This window comes from Bidens hawaiensis, unplaced genomic scaffold (genome assembly GCF_021521415.1).
Source record: "Bidens hawaiensis isolate Kalapana, Puna unplaced genomic scaffold, B.hawaiensis_p1.1 tig00019582_1, whole genome shotgun sequence".
NCBI lineage: Eukaryota > Viridiplantae > Streptophyta > Magnoliopsida > Asterales > Asteraceae > Bidens > Bidens hawaiensis.
Genome location: NW_027492975.1, coordinates 288,397 through 295,189, shown reverse-complemented (window position 1 = coordinate 295,189; position 6,793 = coordinate 288,397).

Below are 6,793 nucleotides of genomic sequence, written 5' to 3'. Positions count from 1 at the left end.
CTCAATGGTAGAGCACTCACTTTATAAGTGAGAGGTAGGGGGATCAAACCTCACTACCACCAACTTATATGGGAGATATGAGGGATGACCCTGGCTTGCCAGGGTTCGAGTCCTGATCTCACTCGGTTTTACCGGCTCCTCGCTGTCGTGCCGTTTGACGAGCGTGGGGGTCGGGTTTTATCCGGTGAATCCCTCAACAGGTGGACCGCTATGGGCTCCGTCCGTCCGGACTAGTGGCCGGCTTGGGCTACCTTTAGCCAATGGGGGCCACGTACGGGGTACCCGGCGTTACTTAGTTGGCCTAAAAAAAAAAGATGAAAAATATCTTCCTACATCAATTAAGGTTTGGTCAAACCTCATTCCCAAAGCACTCTCCTAATTAATTTTTTTATTAAAATATTCTTAAGAGTAACATCCTCATTTATATACTTACAAAATTAGGAGATGTTGGCTTTCAAAGTTGTGCACCATGCTTTAGTTGTTGTACCATTTTGTAAGTTTTTTTTTACTTTTAGCCCCTATACTTTTCATAGTTTACAAATATATCACAAAATATTGTGTAGTTTTAGTCGTCAACATTTTTCCACTTTCAACTTCGGTATCCTATACTTCTCAATTATCATCTTTTACAAGCTTTTTTGTTTAATGTTTACGTCAAAATTTAGCGACTTAACCCATTGTAACGCATGTGTGTGATTCAACGTGGTTATGTATTTTCCCTGTTTAACAGCCCGTCACAACGCGTAGATGTTAAGTTGACTTTTTTTTTGTAATTTACGTTTCGGTCTAATTTTTGTTTGTTAACACGCCGCAACGAGCGTGTGTGGTTCAACGTTTTTGTGTCTACTTTTTGTTCAGTTTCTTAATGGTTAACATTAATTACTAACTGCGGGAGAAAGGATAGCAAACAAAGGCGATGGTGATGGTAACTTCATGCTTTTTAGTGGAGTGGATATGTAAATACACGATTTACACCCCGACGCAGCGCGGCGGGTGTTAATACTAGTTGTAGTATAAATAAGAACCCACTCCCACCCCTTTCATTCATTACACCACTCTTTGAAAATTTCAAGAGAATTATTTCTTTATTTTTCCATTTCAAATGTAGGATTTTAATTATTCAAGTCTTCTTCATCTTATTTCTATTTATTTAAATTCTTGTTCATACTAGTTAATCAAATGGTCACATGACCATAACACAATCATGTCTAGGAATCCACATAATCCATACACCATGGTGTATAGGGTGGATGAGACAAAGAACACAAGGAGATAATCGATTACACGAAGGTCACACTTGAAACGTTCATACATCTTTATTTATCTGTTTTGAATCTTCATTTTTTTATTTAAAGGACCCAAGGATTTTTGATGACAGATGCTCATAAATGTTATATAATCATATCCAAAAAATTCCATAATTTTATTTCATCAAAATTCTTTTCGAAATCGTTAAAATATTGCTTCTAGCAATATTTCAGTTTTGACATTAGATATAGTTGTCAAAGAAAGAGGCATATATTGTTCATAACAACTGAAAAAGTGCAATACCAGATTCTATGATACACTTCATTGAAATATAGTTCTAAAAACTATTTTTATGCATTTTAATTCATTTGTATGAATTCGCAATCAATATTTTATAAACAGTGCGCGGATTCGTATCCTCTGATTTACATGACTGTTTTGGCTTATTTAGGTTAAGAATTTGTAAAACATTTCTAAATGAAAGTTATTCAAAACATTTTAAATTAGTATATTGGTAAGTCTTGATTTATAATAAAATTTTTTGATATTTTAAATACCTTAAACAAACTAAACAGTTTCATGTTCAAAAACCGATTTTGTATTTCATCTTCCCTTTTTATCTTTTCCTTGTTTTTATCTTATTATTTATTCATTTAATTTAGTATTCTTTAAACTTTACAATCCCGTTAGCTATTCCTTAATTTTGTATCTTTGTTATTACTTATAATTTCTTGAGATTCGACTGCTTCGGTTTGTTAACCGCTTTCGGTTATTATTTCAAGTTGTCTTCAATCTTAAAGGTGAGTTTCTCACACCACCATTTTTAACGCTTTTTATTACTTTTGGGGGTTGCATATATATCCTATCCAAATTACAATTTTGTTTATTCATTATTTACAAACTACAATTCGTTACATGGATTTGTGTGTTTACTTGTTGCTTGCTCAAAATTACTTGCACATGGATTACTTCAAGATAGTATGATCATATGCACCCCCCCTGGCGCTCAAGGCATTTGTTTTTATGAGTGGAAAAGTGCCTCATTATCCGAGTACGTTGGTGCACAATCCCAACTGAAAAGGATCTTACTTGCTCATGGAATTGTGGATTTTTATGTACTTATATCAAAACTTGTGTGAAATCACCAACTATTTAGTTAGTTGACTTTATTTTGTATATATTCTACAGACAAATCTATTAGAAGATAATACGAGAATAATACATTAGTACTTAGGATATTCAAACAAATGGACAAGATGCTTTAATATGTATTCTTTGTATTTCTTTATTTGATTTCCAAACTTGTGTACTTGTTGTTTAAATTAATTAATACTAATATTGTCACTTAATAATATCACATGTGTTTTGAGCAATTTGTACGTCACACTCAGACGTTTCCGCTTTAGCCGGGGTGTTACATGTCAACTGCGAATGCGTATATTATCTAGTTGACGGTATTTATCCGGAGTGGGCCATGTTGATTCTTAGCTTTACGTGACTGACTGACGTTAAACGCCAATATTTCAAGAAAAACCACGAATCGCCCAGTAAGGACATCGAAAGGCATTCAGGGTATTAAAGAAACGTTGGTCTATCACTAGACAACCGGCTCGTTTTCACCAAATGGATAAGTTAAGAAACATAATGTACATTTGTATTATCTTGCATAATATCATATTGGATGACTCGGGTAGAGCAATTGGTCAAGGCAAGTACAACGATGAGCCAAATCCGATCTCAACACTAAACTATGATGAGAAACTTGCTAATTTATTAATAACACGAAGAAGGGAAACGAATCACAGTCTTCGATCGAAATTGGATGAATATCTTTGGAGGAACAAACAAAATGATGGCAATGACTAAAAATAGTTGAAATTTTTTAGTTTTTATTTATATATTTTAAATTTAATTTAGTTTGTTTTTTTAATTATTATTGTATTTTATTGTGTTGTTTTTTTTGTTTTATGAAAAAAAAAACAAAAAACAAGTTTAAAGCCCCTCAGGGCGTTAAACCATAAAGAAACATTATAGTTTCGGGTTTTAAAGCCCCTAGTGCCCACATGGTGTTGACGTGACACTGTGGAGGGGCTTCAAAGCGCCGCCCCTCCCCTCCACTATAGTGAATAGCCTTAATAATTATAGGAATTACAATGCAAATAGACTGCGGTTCTAAAAGTTTGAAAGTGCTTTATTCGGAATTCACTTCGTTTATAAATGACCTGAGCCAGAGCCAATGGTGGCTCTATCGTTAGAACTCGTGTTAAGTCAACTCGGTTTAGAATTCAAGTTTGGTTTAAAGTTTCACCCAAGCCGAACCAAGCTGAGTTCGAGCCAAGGGCGGAACACTTAGAGCATCGCTAACGGGGAGGTGTTTTTATTTTCCAAACACTTATATCTAACCACCATATTTCCACTTTTTTTTCATTTCTCTTTCTCTCTCTTACTAGTTCAGCAAATAAAGAATGCTCAAAGGAAAGCAATGGAAAAAATCATATTGCTAAAGAAAAAAGAAATGGTACCATTGACTCATTAGTCAAGGGTGAAGATAATATTCTCAGATTAGGGAATAGAGTTTGGGTACCAATCATAGGAAACTTACGAGAAAAGATTCTCGAGGAAGCCCATAAATCCAAATACATGATGCATCCTAGAAGTGACAAGATGTATCATAACCTTAAAATGATTATTGGTGGATAGGCATGAAGAAAGATATTGCCATCTATGTTGCTAAATGTTTAACTTGCTCTAAAGTTAAAGCATAACATCAAAAGTCGACAGGTTTACTACAACAACCAGAAATACCAATTTGGAAATGGGATATGATAACCATGGATTTTATCATGAAGTTACCTAAAACTTCACGACAAAATGATGCAATATGGGTTATCGTAGATAGACTTACCAAGTCTGCCCATTTCATACCAATTCAGGAATCATATAACATGGATAGATTAGCACAATTATATGTGGATAACATAGTATCTTTACATGGAGTGTCACTATCCATTATTTCTAACAGAGATAGTCGTTTCACGTCCCATTTTTGGAAAGGTTTCCAGAAGGCGATGGGTACGCGCTTAAACTTAAGCACGGCTTATCATCCACAAATTGATGGACAAAGTGAACGAACAACTCAAACATTGGAAGACATGCTCCGAGCTTGCGTGATAGATTTTGGAGGTAGTTGGGATATCCATTTACCTATAATGGAATTTTCCTACAACAATAGTTATCACACAAGTATTCAAGCCGCACCATTCGAGATATTATATGGGCGTAAATGTAGAACACCTGTGTGTTGGTCAGAGATTGGAGAAAATCAAATGTCAGGTCCTGAAATAGTTCAAAATACGATTGACAGAGTGATACAGATCCGAGAACGTTTAAAAGCAGCCAGAGATAGACAGAAAAGTTATGCTTATGTTCGTCGGAGACCATTAGAATTTCAGGAAGGTGACAAGGTCTTACTAAAGGTATCACCTTGGAAAGGCGTAGTTCGATTTGGCAAGAAAGGAAAGCTGAGTCCTCGTTTCGTTGGACCATTTAAGGTTCTCGGAAAGATCGGACCAGTCGCCTATCGAGTGGAACTACCAGAAGAGACGAAAGGAGTACACAATGTATTTCACGTGTCAAACCTACGCAAGTGTTTGGCCGACGAATCTCTTAAAATGCCTTTAAAAGATGTGAAAATAAACGAAAAGCTTAAATTTGTAGAACAACCAATCCAAATTGAGGATAGCCAAATCAAATTCCACAAACGGAAAAGATTGAAACTCGTTAAAGTTCGATGGAATTCTAGGCGTGGTCTAGAGTATACATGGGAACTTGAGTCAGAAATGCGAAAGAAGTACCCACACTTATTCGATCAATCTCGAGGACGAGATTAATTCAAATGTGGGGAGGATGTAACATCCCTAAAGTTTTCATACCAATTTTATCAATTTAGGAAGTTGAGGAACCAATTAGTCATTTAGCTAAAATAAAAATATAAAACTCTCTTAAAGCGACACATGTCCGATGACTAATAGGATGAAATCGACATGTTTCATACCAATTTTGTCAATTTAGGAAGTTGAGGAACCAATTAGTCATTTAGCTAAAATAAAAATATAAAACTCTCTTGAAGCGACACATGTCCGATGACTAATAAGATGAAATCGACATGTGTCTGATGACTAATCTAGTGAAATCGACATGTGTCCAATGACTAATCATATGGAATGACATGTGTCGCCACATGTCAACAGGAAAGGACACACGTCATCACAAGAATGAATGGTGGAAAGAGACGGTCCAACCAAGGATGTGAGTTTCAACTATAAATAGTGGCCATATGTTGCTCATTTGTGACATCCCGAACACCAAACCACTTTCACTTTCTCGAAGTTTGTGCCACCGAGTTGGAGTTCCGACGCCACTATAGAGTTTCGACGTTTCATATCCCCGACACCTGTCACACCCCGACCAAATGCGGCGGAACATGCCTGGGTGCAACGTGATTGGACAAATACACAAGACACTATTTAAAGTGACAATATTTATTTAGTCCACACAAACAAGTTGTAAGCAAGTAACAATTATATTGGTTGTTTTACTAATACCCTAATGGTCTTTGTTACGTTTTTCTTCAAGTCCTCGAGTCAACAAAAGTCAAACCTGTAACATTTCATAAAATAAAGTTTGTCAACACAAAGGTTGGTGAGCAATTCATAAGATTGAGCATATAAATATATAGTAGTAAAAAGCCACAAAACTTGTATACGAAACGATAAATAAAAGCAACAATATGGATAATATGAGATCGCTAACACATTAGCGACACCTGCCATAAGAGAATACCAGATGGTTCAGGATTTTTATATGAGGTCGTTAATAAGAATACGTTAACGGCACCGTGCTATAAGAGAATACCAAATAGTTCACGGATTTATGAATCAACCTTCCAAAAACGGTAAACACATAAGCATATAAGCATGTAAGCATAGAACACCAAATCGAGCAATTATTTAAGTAAAGTATACAATCACGTTTGTGGGTTTAAAGATTCAAGTAATGAAAGCATTTAGTTTGATAAGTATGAAATGCCACCCCAAAACGAAAGATGGAAAACGGGGTATGAAAGTACTCACCTCGACTGATGAACCGAGAAACTAATAAGTGATCGACATAAAGTAAGCTTGTAAACGAACCGAACGAATACGACTTGAAAGCTAATTGAAAACGAATAAATAAAATATATTAATGAACTTGAAACCATAATGAAACTATATTGGAAACATTGAATGAGAAGGCTCGGTTGTAAATCGGATTATCGGTTAATTTGTTAATGATTAGGGACTCGTAGAAAATTGCTAATTTAAAATAAAATAGTATTATTTTATTGAGCTTTTAAATAACTAAACCAATATTAAATAAAAATAAGACGGGTTTAATTTAAGAGTTCGGTTTTATAAAAAAAAAGAATAGATAATAAAGTTTATAATAATATTATTAATGATAAAGATAGAAATGATAATAATGATTTTAAAGTATGTTATATATA